Source organism: Lactuca serriola, chromosome 5, assembly GCF_051521515.1.
Source record: "Lactuca serriola cultivar US96UC23 chromosome 5, Lser_US96UC23_V15, whole genome shotgun sequence".
Classification (NCBI taxonomy): Eukaryota; Viridiplantae; Streptophyta; class Magnoliopsida; order Asterales; family Asteraceae; genus Lactuca; species Lactuca serriola.
Genome location: NC_136412.1, coordinates 53428241 through 53442892, shown reverse-complemented (window position 1 = coordinate 53442892; position 14652 = coordinate 53428241).

The window sequence follows — 14652 nt, the reverse complement described above, 5'->3', positions numbered from 1 at the left end:
CGCTGTCTAATTATGATTGGCGGAAGGACAGTTAGACGCTGAGGCTGTCTGGTGTGTACGAAGCCACATCGTACACACGCGTGTGACATCTCCTTTGTTTTTCTTTCATCAATCCAAATGTGGGCATCTTATTGTAAATTTATAATAGGCGTATAAAAAAAGTTCAAAAATAAACAAATTCTTTTTAAGGTTTTTGAATTTTATTTTAAATAGCTAATAATTAAAATATTTTTCAGAAACCATTAATTTTGTAAGAGGTAGTTTTGGCTATTTCGTATTCGTCGTTGGTAATTTCTGGATTAAAGACAGTTTATTAGAAATGAATGTTTCATTAAGATGGATATTATATACTTATAAATTAATAGTATTCAATATCATTATGTAATGTCTCCGTTTGCAAAAAGTGTGAGTGATAAAATCTTCAATTGGTACGATAGTCATTCAATAACATTGGCGAACTACTCAGATTTGGGGGAGGGGCCCTAAAATGAAAGCTAGGTTCCATACCATTTGCTATGGTCTAGTTTGGAATCTATGGAAATATTGTAACAATCGGATGTTCGATCAGGCGTTTATTAGTCCTTCGTATGGTGTAGAGCAAATCAAATCAATTCTATATATGTGGGTTAAATGTAGGGTAAAGGTGGTATCTGTTCATGGATAGAGTGGTCATCATCGTCTTTTTGTATTTGATAACTTTCATACTTTCTTTCTTTCTGTTGTTTATCTTTTTCCCCTTGATAGTTACTTACTAGTCGGGGGTTTTTATTTTTATTTATAATATTTGCCGTTTCCAAAAAAATAAATTAAAATTTGTGGAGATTTTAAGTTTTTAACCTTTGGTGTAAATAGTTGATGGTTCCAAAATGCAAATACACACAAATATCTTTATATAATTTAAATTTCTTGAAAATATTGTAAATCTTTTTGTTCATAAATATCACGATATATCGGTTCTGGTTCATTCTCAAAATTTCGTATCAAAAAATCGACAAATTTAAACTACGGATTCATATTTGTCTTAAACTTTTTAATGATTCAATAATATGAACATTTTGTTAAATCATCGACGATCCATCTCCAAACCACTATTATCTTTTATCCAAAAAAAAAAAAAGATAAATAGCATTTCATTTTTAATAATATTTATTTTTACCTCTAAAAATATATTTTTAGTATATTTCATTTTATAACTTATATATTCGTCAAGCATACCCTTCTATTAATTAGTTTTTAACAAACATATTCTATCTTTTTTTATTATAATAATATTATAAATTAGATTATCATAAAATAATAACCAAATAAACTATTTATATATAATGAATTTTATGAATTTGCATGTACAATATGTATTTAATTTTTTATTTGAATAAGATACATAAATATCAAATTTTACACTTATAATTAATTAATATAATTAGGGAAGAATTAACATTTAAAGTATAATTAATTTACAAAAATAAACTGAAACATCGACTTCATTTTTTGAGAAATAAGATAAGAAATATGGTAGGACGAAGGCAAAAATTAGGGAAGAGTTCACTTTTGAATTTGAGGTGGGCTAAAAATGCTCTAACAAGAAACATCAGAAAAAAATCATATTTATTAGTTTTGTCTCGTTTATCTTTACAATGGTATGATTTTATTATCCTCTTCTACCAATGTTTCTAGTGTTTTGGTAGATATCCATATTGTTAAGGCGGAGCGAGTCCATAATTTTCATCTCACCGGCAATATGTCACATAGAGGCAATATCAATTTTTTTTTATTTCATTTTTCATCTCTGCTAATCACATTTTTTAATACAATTTATAATATAATGCATATGATATAAATAGAAAAAGAAACAATGAGAATGTGCACAAGTGGAAGTGTTCATAAAGTTGAGAATGAATAATGTTGATACAACTACCGAAAAAACCTCCCCCATCGTACCACTCTACCTTTCTTGTGAGGGATAATAATTTAAAAGATAATATATTTTTCGATTTGTATACATTTGGTCATCGAGTTTTTTTTTTCCGTCAATATTTACCTTTCAACTTGTTAAACTGTATACATTTAGTACTTATGACCGGCTATTCCAGGTTAGCCGGTAAAAATGACTTAATTGGGTAATATATTTCTCATTTTGTATACATTTAGTTCTTAATATTTTTGTACACATTTCCTCCTTAATATTTTTTTGTTGCAAAATAAGTCATTTTTGTTTTTGTACTCATTCAGTACTTATAAATGACTTTTTATATTTTCCTGACGACATTTTACGTGGGACAATCATTAATGAAGTGTTTAGGGTTTTTGATTTTTATGTTCATCACGATCTCGACTACTTGCTTGCTTAAGTCATGTATTCTGAACGTCATAATTTCTCCATACGATCTCAGAATTTAACGATCTTTATATCAATGCATTCGTATTTTAGTCTACTATAACATTTGTTTAAATTGCTCCCGGTAAAAGATATAATATTTTTACTTATGATCTTTATATCCATACATTTTTTTCTGAATGTTTGTATGGATGTTTTTTTTTATAAAATCGTAAGTAAAACTATATTACATTTTAACAAGTGTAATCTACGAAAGTTGTAGTAGACTCAAAAAACGGACACATGGATATAAAGATCGTTAAAAATCTGATATCAAGAAGTTACGACGTTCAGAACACAAAACATAAATCAAACCACAATACCTACCAATCAAGCAGTCGAGATTGTGATGGACATAAGCATCAACAACCAAACTAAATCATTCATGAGTACTGAATGAGTACATAAACAAAATGGACTTATTTTGAAACAAAAAAAATACTAAGGACTAAATTTTTACAAAATGATAAATATATTACTCTATTAAGTTATTTTTCTCGACTAACCTGGAATAACCGGTTATAAAGACTAAATGTGTACAGTTTAACAAGTGAAATAGATAAATATAGAAGAAAAAAAAACTCAATCACCAAATATATAAAATTCAAAAAAATATATTACCCTTTTAAGTATTGTATTTTTGTGCCATAGCTATATTTTCTTCATTTATTAAAAGAGATAATATTTTAATTAACAAATAGAAAGAAATAATTATGATAGTAAAGAGTGTATGCTTCATTCTTTGTGATATGTGGTGTTCTTTTTCTTGATAATGTTTATATTGTCAATCCCACGGAAAATACGGAAAATATGAGACACCTATTTTTCAAGAAAATCATGACGATAGTGTTGACTTTTTTTTCTAATTTGGCTTGGTTATATTTATTATTATTATTATTATTTTCTAATAAGATTCTTTTAATTAGTAATCGGTTGTAACTTAAATTTTCATTAAAAAAACCTTAGTAATCGGATATAATTTAATCTTTCATTAGAACTTCCAATGTCCACACTTACAACCAACAAACCAAATTTAAAATTTTACCATTTATCAACATTATATGAGAGTTTTATAAATAAAAAAAGATCAATTTTAAATTTTCTTAAACTAAAAAACAAAAACTTTAATATATATATATATATATATATATATATATATATATATATATATATATATATAAGGGTTAGGTTAATTTGTTTTCACTATCTATTGTGTGTATGTATGATTGATTCTAAACCAATCATTTTAGTTATTTTAAGAAAGTAATTAATGCATATTACATGTTGAAGATATAATGGATATTAATTACATCTTCAGCATTTAATATGCATTAATTACTTTCTTAAAATAACTAAAATAATTGGTCTAGAATTAATCATACATGCACACAATAGATAGTGAAAACATTTGAACCTAAGTCTATATATATATATATATATATATATATATATATATATATATATATATATATAGACTTAGGTTCAAATGTTTTCACTATCGGTAATTCTCCCTTCTTCGAGTTTTCCATACTAAACCGTTTTAGTACTTTATCTAAGTAAGTGTTCTGACTAAGTCCTATTAGTCTCTTACTTCTCTCTCTTACTATCCTTATTCCCAAAATATAGGAAGCCTCTCCGAGGTCCTTCATAGCGAAGCACTTCCCGAGCCAGGACTTAACCTCCTGCAGAGTCAGGACGTCGTTTCCTATGAGTAGTATGTCGTCGACATACAGAACGAGGAAGCTTACTATACTCCCACTGGCTTTGACATATACACATGATTTATCTTCACTTCGTACAAATCCAAACTCCTTGACTTTCTCATCGAAGCAAAGATTCCATCTGCGAGACGCTTGCTTAAGTCCATAAATGGACTTCTCAAGCTTACACACTCTATTTGGATGCTTCGGATCGATAAAACCCTCTGGCTGAGCCATGTAAACATCCTCGGCCAACTTTCCATTAAGGAAAGCGGTTTTGACATCCATTTGCCAAATCTCATAATCATGAAATGCGGCAATAGCTAGCATCACTCTAATAGATTTTATCTTCGCAACTGGTGAGAAGGTCTCATCATAGTCAACTCCGGGAGTTTGAGTAAAGCCCTTCGCAACCAATCGCGCTTTATATGTGTGTACGTTTCCATCCACGTCGGTCTTCTTCTTGAAGATCCGTTTGCACCCAACGGTCTTACGTCCGGGCACATTATCAACCAAATTCCAAACTTGGTTGTCATACATGGACTGGATCTCGTTGTCCATCGCCTCTTTCCATTTTACAGACTCCGGGCCTGCCATGGCTTCCTTATAACTATTAGGTTCATCTAGATTTATTAGTGTACCATCACTAATATACGTGTCCCCTTCGGTAGTAATATGAAAACCATAAAACTGGGGTTGAACTCTAACTCTTTCGGAACGTCTAAGAGGTAAGGACTCGTCAATCGGTTCAACCGGAGTTTCCTCCTCAGGTTGAGTGCCAGCGGTAGAGGTTCCTTCATCTATCGACTCTTGAATCTCTTCAAGCTCGATTTGCCTCCCACTGTCTCCTTGGCTTATGAGTTCTCGCTCTCGGAAAACTCCTCTCCTCGCAACAAAGACAACCTTGTCCTTCGGTCTATAGAAGAGATATCCAAAGGATTTATGCGGGTAGCCGATGAAAATACATCGCTCACTACGAGGTTCGAGCTTGTCGTGAGTATCTCGTCTTACGAAAGCCTCACAACCCCAAACCTTGATATGTGCCAACGAGGGAGCTTTCCCTGTCCACATCTCGTGAGGTGTTTTGGCAACTTTCTTAGTAGGGACTCGGTTAAGGATATGGGCGGCAGTCTCTAAGGCATACCCCCAAAAAGAGATAGGTAGTGAAGCACGACTCATCATAGAGCGAACCATGTCTAACAAGGTTCGATTACACCTTTCTGCCACACCATTCAACTGCGGTGTCCTAGGTGGCGTCAATTGTGAAACTATTCCACACTCCTTGAGATAATCATGGAATTCAAGACTTAGGTACTCTCCTCCTCGATCGGATCGAAGCATCTTGATTTTCCTGCCCAATTGATTCTCCACTTCATTCTTGAACTCTTTGAACTTTTCAAATGTTTCTGACTTTTGCTTGATTAAGTAGATATACCCATATCTACTATAGTCATCGGTAAAAGTCACATAGAAGCGGTTCCCATCCTTTGTGGTTGATCTAAACGGTCCACATACATCGGTATGTATTAGGTCCAATAGACCTTCACCCCTTTCACACATACTTGTGAAGGGTGACTTAGTCATCTTTCCAAGCAAGCAAGACTCGCATATGTCATCTTCCCTAAGGTCGAATGACTCCAACACTCCATCCTTTTGGAGTTGGGCTATGCGTTTCTTGTTGACATGTCCAAGACGACAATGCCACAAGGATGCTCTATCCATACCATTGGAAGAATCCATGCATAAAACATCATTTCCTAAGTTACCTATAATCGTAACAGTTTCATAAATTCCATTACATGGTATAGCTTCAAAATATAAGACACCATTTAGATAAGCAAGAATAGAACCATTCTCATTATTAAAAGAAAATCTAAAACCTTGTCTAAATAAACCATGAAATGATATGATGTTTCTAGCCATTTCCGGCGAATAGCAACAATTGTTCAAATCTAAAGATAAACCATTCCTAAGCACTAAAGAATACACTCCAATCTTGGTCACAGGCGACGATCTTCTGTTCCCCATGATTAGATTTATTCTTCCATGCTCCACATCCCTATTTCTTCTTAGTCCCTGCAATTCAGAACAAATATGGTAACCACAACCGGTATCAAGGACCCAGGAAATAGCATGAGATGAATCGTTAGATTTAATTGTATATATACCTGCGAAAGATGGCTTGATCTTTCCTTCCCTTATGGCTTGCAGGTAGTCTGGGCAGCTTCTCTTCCAATGCCCTATTTTATGGCAATGATGGCACTCTGCCTCCTTAGGGTTAGGACAGGGTTTAGCATGATCAACTTTGGTCCTACTAGAAGAGGAACCATCTCGAGACTTTCCCTTGCGGTGGCTCTTAGACGGAGCCTTCCTCTTCTTACCTCTTCCTTGCCCAATGGCCAAAACATGAGCAGCGGGTGGATTGGGAGTGGGTGCAACAGACTTGTCCTTTAGGTTGCTTTCAGCAACCCTAAGGAGACCTTGGAGCTTGCTTAGGGTAACCTCTTCCTTGTTCATGTGGTAGGTCATCCTAAATTGATTGTAACACGGAGGCAAAGAGTGAAGCACCGTGTCGATCGCCAAGTATTCCCCAAAGTCAACATTCAACTTGCGAAGACGATCGACATACCTTTGCATCTTTTGCAGGTGCACGGTAAGAGATTCTCCATGACCCATTTTAGCGGAAATCATGTTAGTGAAAATCTCGTAACGCTCTTGCCTCGCGTTCTGGTGGTATCTCTCCAACAAGTCTTGGTGCATTTCATACTGATACATGTCCTCATAGGACTTTTGGAATTCGGCATTCATGGTGGCTATCATGATGCAATATACCTTCGTTTCATCATGCTCGTGAGTTTCAAAAGCGGTCATTTCAGCCGGAGTAGCGGTTTCAGGGTTGATCTTCTCGAGCTTCTCATCGAGGACATACTCCTTGTCCTCATAGCGAGCAATTGTGCGAATGTACCTTATCCATTCGCTAAAGTTCGTCCCATCGAAAGTAACCTTTTGACAAAGGCTCATCAATGTGAATGAACTAGCAGCAGCATTGTTTGCGTTTGACATCTACAAATAGAAAGGACAAAGATAGATTAGAATATGAATCCCTAATTATCACCCAATAAGAAAATTAGGTCTAGGATCCAACAACAATATTTACATATTAGAAAAGGGATGTCGTAATCTAACATGCAAACAATTTGAAGGTAAGTGAACGACGATTCACTAATTCTCCACTACAAAACATAACTTTAAGTTCTAAATGTATTGAGAATTCCTAGTTTTAGATGAGATTCATTGAAACTTTTCAATGACATGTTTAAATATCGACATGCCCCTCTCGTTTGTGACTGGGATACCGAGGATCACAAAGTGGGTGTGAATTACCATGCAAATTTACATGGTGCCTTCATTGTAACGATCACCTATTCGATGTGCCGGCAAACCACACACACTCCATCGAACTATGATAAACAATGAATCACCCTTTGCCACCTTTGCTTAGAACCAATTAATATGCCGGTAAACCACACACGCTCCACTAACTTCTTAGCAAGGGTGCAAAGTGTAATTTCATGGGATTGCATCAATTCACTTTTCCTAAAGTAACTAAGATTGCGAAATTTTTGAAAAACATGTAGTTACTTTGTATTTCATATTATACTTTTAACGAAGAGATGAGGTTCCCCTATCCTACCCGTTCGGCTAATGACCCTCCACCGATCAAGCAAGCGGTGGGTGTGAGTGTACACCCATTAAGCGCCATTTTATAGGCAACAACCTTATACCCACCTTATAGACCAGCTTCGTGAATGAGGCCTACTAACGGTAAGATTAGCATTTAAATTATATATATATATATATATATATATATATATATATATATATATATTAATCTTGTAATATTATATTAGTATAGGGTTGGATTTTAAACTTGTAAAATTCTAGGGTTTGAAATTTAAATTGTCTAAATTAAACTTTTAATCACGAAACATAAATTTCAAAACTTGAGGGCAAGTTTTAAACTCTTAAAACATAGAGGATCAAATAACAAATAATCTTAATTAACAATTAATTCCATAATTATCCATATTTGATTTATTTAATGATTTCTTGCAAAACAATTTACCAATTTAATTAAAATAATTAATCAATTATCACATAAGGAAACAAATATTTAATTAATTGATAAATATCTTTAATTAGGTCAAGAATATACTCATATATATCATAAAATTGGATTTATATTGATCTAATATGATTAAGGCAAGTATCTCAAAGATAAACAGCAAGAAATCCCGAAGTTTCCTCCTTCTGACGCTCGAACTCGCCGAGTACCCAGATGGACTCGCCGAGTTGAGCCTACTCGCCGAGTACCACCATGGGACTCGCCGAGTTCATCAGCCAGAGGACAAAAAAACAATTTTTTCAGCAACAAACAAGCAATCAAAGTATGAATTCAATAGAAACCAACCTGGCTCTGATACCACTGATGGGTTTTAGCCATATGAACATCCCTATGTGCACATGCAACCCTAATGCTTGGATCTAGGTTTCTCTAATTGATCATACATTGAATCCAAGACTTCTAATGGCTAATATACAATAATAACAATATGAAATCAAAGATTAGAAGTTTACCTTGAATCACTTGCTTGATCTTGTTGTCCTTGAGGCTTTAGAGTCACAATTGTCACTCCTCTAATGGCTTACAAACACCAACTAGCAAGAAGATGATTTAGGAGAGAGGAGAGGGGAGGAAGAATTCGGCCAGGGTTTCCTTAGAGACAAGTGTGTCGAATTCCCTCAACCCATAGGGTCTATTTATACTAGTAAGGCTTCTAGGGTTTTACCCTTAAATCCTAATTTGATAACTTAAGCCCTAAGCAATCCAAATCCTTTCCATGATAAGCCTTGGACGATTTTATGGCTATCCTTAGCCCTAGAAATCGTCCACCCCTTATCCATAAGGGATATATAGCCCAAAGTGTAACTATCAAACAATTGACAGTTTATACCCCTTTATTTAATTAATCTCTTTAAGTCACCAAATTAATTCCAAATTAATTTATGACTTATATTAATCAAATAACAATATTATTATTCCTTATATTATTCTTATAATAATATTCTTTCTCTCATTATAAATCATCCTGTCAAGTTGCTATGGTGAAGGCAACCCAAAAGGACCATGCTCAACCGGGTCAAATACTTGCCTTATATAGTTGTAGCCTTAGACACTATTCCAACAGGTCTTCCATACATATGCTAAGGTCCAAACCCTGGTCTTTCATATAAATGTCAGAGTTCAAACTGTAGTCTTCGATGCAAGAGTCACAAATACAACTAGCATCCTACATAGTATAGTGAAAAGACTTACCTTGAAAACATAGTCAACAGCTAACCAGCTCATATAGCCAAGAAATGTGTGTTACACTGTGGCATCCTCATTTTCACGGCCAACTTAAAACTTTTTATTTATGCTTATTTACTTTAGATTATAAAATTTTATTGTGGAATTTGTTCCCAAAACATAATTATATTTCCGAATAAACATTTTTCATTATATAAAAACCTTGGGATGTTATCGTCAATACGAATACATAAGCATAAAGTCCTCCAACAATTTATTATACTATGGCCTAACAACTCCTCAAATCACTCATCAACCATTTTTTTTCAAATCAGATCTATAAAATGAGAGTATAAAATAATCTCTCAAAACATAAATCACCAGGAGGATGTGTACGATCATGCCTTAGCCTTGCCATGATCATCTGATGTACCTAAAAACATTAAAATCAACAACTGTAAGCCAAAACTTAGTGAGTTCCCCCAAAAATACCCCAACCATAACACAAATACAATTTATGCACATAAGGTCTACAACACGAGGCGGGAGTGCCACCTGAGCCTTCAATAATAAACTGGACTGCGCCCAAGCCTACAACATAAGTTGCACCGCTCCTTTAGGTCTATAGTATCAACTTGACCGCCCAGGTATCTTGGCCTTCAGCAGAAAGCAGGACCGCCTCAACCCAACCACAATATGTTGACATATGCAAACAATAATCAATAACCAACAAATACATGTAATCATATAGATCTACTAATCTAACATATCACTACTGCATAACAACATCCTATACAAAAGGACACATAAAAAGAATATAGTGGGCCGCCATTGGTGCCTTCGACCCACGAGTAAAGTGAGGAAAACTCATTTCGCAAAACCGAAGAAGTATATTAGTGCTTTAGCTCTTAGCATTAATCAATCCCTCGAACCGACTAACACCCAGAACAAATAAATCCTCAATCAACACCCAATTTCCTCCAAGTTTGACCTAAGGTCAAACTGGTCGAAAGTCAACGGTCAAAGGTCCACAAGGTCAACGATCCGTATAGTCAAAGTCAATGTCACGTCGTAACAATTCCTTAGTCACGTCGTGGGTATGTAAAGACAAACTAATCATGATTTTGGGCACCGTTGCGTCATGTCACATCCTATGTCACGTCGTGATTTCTCGTCAGAAAGCCAAATCTTCAATAAGTTCTTAATCACTTCAGACTAAGGCCCATAACCTCAGATCTAGTTCCTAAATATATTTTTAATGATCCGTTAAGATGGTCCAAAGAACCAAGATGTAGTCTTTAAGTCTTAAAAGGGCCAATAATTCATCTTTCTCAACTTAATCCATTAAGTCTAAGTCTCCAACCTAAAGATCTGAATCAAAATGATGTTCAGATGGATAAAGTTTCCAAGTTTATCCATAGTAATATCTCAAACTTTCAAGATTTAATGCTCTAAAATGACCTAAAGGACCACGATAACTTGCATGGCTAAAAGGAGAAGCAAAAGATCGATAACTTTCCTAGTCTATGAGGTCCAAGAAACCTTTCACACCAAACAAAAGATGTTGGAGTTCACTTAAATCCAAGATCAGCTATAAAATGGGCCAAAAGTGTTAGAAACCACAAATAAATAGATCTAAAGAACTAAGGAACAAGATATGAACTTTATACTCACTATAGTCCAAAAATGGAGTGACTTTGATGGATCCAAACTTGAAACAATATCCCTTTCATATAAAAGAACCTTCTTGATCTTCAAGCTTCATCAAAATATCACCAAGAGCATCCAAAAGAGAAGAGAAGAGAGGGGAGGAGATCAAATCTTGAAAAGGGAGGCTAGGGTTGCTCCCAAGAGTTCTAGATGTGATGGATGCTAAGAAAATACCCTAAAACATCCATCCTTACCTTTAAATATGTTAAAAAAACCCTAAAATCTATGTGCTTGGACTAAACAACACTCACCTCGTGACAAACTACTTGTCACGTTGTGACAACATGCTTGTCACATTGTGAGGACGGGTTTTCACCCAATTCTACTCTAGCTTCAAACAATCATAACTTCTTCGTTTCAACTCCGTTTTTGGCGCTCTTTATATGCACAGAAAGGTGTTTAAGAGCCCCAAAACTCTATATAATTACTTTTGACTTAATATATGTCAAGCTAAAACCATAATTAACCTGGATATTACTTTTCCCATCTTACCCATTTGCTTCAATGCACACAAATCGAGGGATTAAATCACTTAACCCAACTTTATCTACATATGAAAGGGTCTAGATTCTATTACCTTGAATCCCAAGACCTTTACTCGATCCGTGTACCGCCATCCCAAAACTAGGTGTTACAATTCTCCACCCACTTAAACTGGATTTCGTCCTCAAAATCTGACTTGGTTGAAATCTTTGAAAATTGTACTAACACGGTCCAAATGCTCCTTCCAACCACTCCATATAATCAGCACATCCATATCAAACTTGAGAGACCATTAAAAACCCTATTCATAGCAAATCCCACTCAAACAGGAACTCCCAAAGCTGGATCTACTAACCATTTCCATCAATGTACTTCACAATTTTGAAAAACCAACAGTCCGAACTCTAGAGACATACCTGATGGCTGACGATCATCTACTCATCAAACATGTCCCATGTTTCAAGTTCTCCTAAAAGTTCTTAAATACATACATGACTTCATGACAAGTCATCACTATCCCACCGCTCCTACGAGCGTAACAGTGTCAATCTAGAAGAAAATCTCAGCGACATCCACACTCCCATACTCATAGGGGTACAACCATTTAACAATCATGTAATGCTTGGTCCAGGTATGAATTAATTCTAGTTATTTTCTGAAGTATTGGAAGGAACTTGACGAGTTGGGAGGCTCCAACTCGTCGAGTAGAAAGCTTTTCAGCCGCGTAGATTGGAGGACCTACTCGACGAGTTGGGGACCCTCAACTCGACGAGTTGGTACTGGAAGGGAAAATCTTAATTTTTTGGGCATTGTACCCTATTTAAAGGACTTAACTTCTAGGTTTGGCCTTCTTACCAGCCTTCTTGCCCAGAAGAAAACCCTATACTCTCCTTCATCCTTGTTCATTGAGTTTTGTGAGTGTTAGAGTGATTATTTGAGATATTTGAAGGAGGTTTCGAAGAGATAAGTATCAAGCTTGGAGGAGTGAACTTTGATCCATAAACTCTACATCAAACGCTACATCTCTGAGGTATGAAGTCATAATCTTGACATTTAGCTTATTAGGTCTCATCCCTTGTAGTTATTGGCTTGGTTTTGGGACTTTCACTTGAGTTGCCTAAAGAAAAGAGGTTTTCATGGGTTGAGAAAGTAGATCTGGCCTTTACATGACCTCTAGAGGAATAAAGTTGCAAACTTTAATAGCCTCCATGTCCCATTCATGCAATATGCTCATCTTTAAGCCTAAAGTGGACCTTGGAGTGTGTTTCAAGCATGCATGGATGTAAAGTTAGAAACTTTATGTGCTTTGTCCACCCTTGGACATCAGATCTATAATTTGGAACGTTGTAGTAAGGGTTTGAGGGCTTAATGAGTCAAGACCTTCCTTAAAGGAACTAGGGGTTGGGTTTAGAGCTTATTGGGTGAAACTTGAGAGTAAAGCTGGAAACTTTACCCTTCTAGACATCTTTATGGATAGGGATCTGAAGTTTGGAACCTTTGGATTCAAGAAAAAGGGCTTAATGTATAAAGTGGGTTGACAGACTGAAGAACTCGACGAGTTCATAGGGGAACTCGACGAGTTGGGTTGGAGTTCATAAAGATTATGATGCGAGGAATACCCTCACATCCTGATAATATTGACCTGCGGCAACTCACTTGCACTCAAATCCCAGTCAATAATTTACATTCCACATCTATCCTAAATTACAAAAGCCAAGGAACTAGCACTATAGTTTGCTCTCCCCCGTTGTTGAACTAATCACGCTAATCTGACTACTGATCTTCCAAGCGGTACTCCTAATTCGTTCCACCGATTGCCCATAACAGAATGGCTGACAATCTAATCCATCTCAATAAGATGCGCCCCACTCATAACTCTTGGCATATGGAATGGCATATAATAACCCTTGATACTACTAACCATGCAATTACAAAGAAATTAAATCGAAGATAATGTGTTACACATACGAACACATGATTCAAAAGCATATACATATATATATATATATATATATATATATATATATATATATAAACGAGTAATAAGGCACAAGGAAAACAAAAGATAGCATACCCGAGATAGCATCTGATGAAACTGTAGCCTCCCTTGCCTGAAGTTGCAGTGCTCGGCTCCTCACTGTTGGGGCTTCCGCCCTACCCTCATGATCGTCAGTGATCCTCAAAGTAATTAGAGCAAGTACACTCACTATTGCACCCATCAACTGTTGGGTCAAAAATATGGTTTATACTTTACTTTTCTAGGCAATTGTAGTTTTCGGTCTAGGACCGAAAACAGCCTTGGGTTTAATTGTGTAACGACCAAAAACTTGATCCAATTTAAAACATTTTATTTCATTCAAAAACCATTAAGTTCATACATCTTATTTTCAAAATAGTTTAAACATCAGAGTATCCCCCAGAACCATATCACGTGAATCATAAAACATGAGGAGTGGTACGATCACGCCTTCGCCTTGCCACAATCTCCTGAAGTACCTGAAATAATACACTAAATTGTAAGCCCGAAAGCTTAGTGAGTTACCCCCAAAATACCAACCACATACAACCATAGTCATACCATATTGTATCATAATACAGAGCAGCCATGCCTCTCAAGTCTGCAGCATGACTGGTCTGCCCTCAACAGGCCTTCAGTTCACCTGGTCCACTCTCTGAGTCTACAGTATGACTGGACCGCCCGCACCGGGCCTTCAGTCTATCTGGATCTATCCGAGCCTTCGGTATGACTGGACCGCCATACGGGCCTACAATCTATCCAGGCCGCTCGTAGGGTATGTTGGCCTTCAGCACAAAGCAGGACCGCCTCAACCCAAACATCAAGCAAATAACCATGTGTACATATAACAGGAAATCACATAACAGTCCATAGGCAAACAAATCGATCTAGCAGATCATAATGCATAGCATCATCCTTACCAGGATATCGACCTAACCGGTCACTAACATAGCATCATCCTATATACCAGGATACCGACCTAAACCAGGTCACTAACATAGCATCATCCTATATACCA